Source organism: Alligator sinensis, unplaced genomic scaffold (genome assembly GCF_000455745.1).
Source record: "Alligator sinensis unplaced genomic scaffold, ASM45574v1 scaffold872_2, whole genome shotgun sequence".
Lineage (NCBI taxonomy): Eukaryota > Metazoa > Chordata > Crocodylia > Alligatoridae > Alligator > Alligator sinensis.
The window spans coordinates 1,391,555-1,392,142 of NW_005842132.1; positions in this window are offsets into that span (position 1 = coordinate 1,391,555).

Consider the following 588-nt stretch of genomic DNA (forward strand, 5'->3'; position numbering starts at 1 on the left):
GGCACTGAGTCAGCTGGGGCCTGTGGTGCACGGTGGAGGGCTTCTTCCCATGGCTGTTCAGGCCCTGGGTTCAGGTCCCAGCATCTCCCCCTTTTGTGGGGAGGCACCTTCCTCTTTCAATGGAGGGGCCTGGGTGCTGGGCTTCAAGGAGCCCGCGGCAGTAGGCGCTCTCACCCTTCCCTGTTATTATGGTGGTAAGGGTGCTACCCTAGGTGGCAAAGGTGGTGGGTTCAAAACTTGCCCCCCATGTCCCATATCAGCTGCAGTGGTGGGCTTCACCATTCTGGAGGCTGCCATCTCCTATCCTCCCTGCCTCAGCAGGGCCCTTCTTTTCTGCGGCTCCTGCTGGTAAACCTGCAGCAACAACCAGCGCCTGAGCCTGGCTGGGGGCAACAAGAGGGGCTACCAGGGCAGGTGGCTGCCCCGCGCTCACCAGCTCCGTGTCCGGGGTAGACAGTCATATACCGGGGCACTGCCACCCTCTGCACATTCACAGCACCCGAAACAGCTGCTGGGTAGAAGGGCCCCGTGCTACAGCCCAGCCCAGCCCAGCCCAGGGTTTGCCTACTCCTGACTCCACACCCTCCT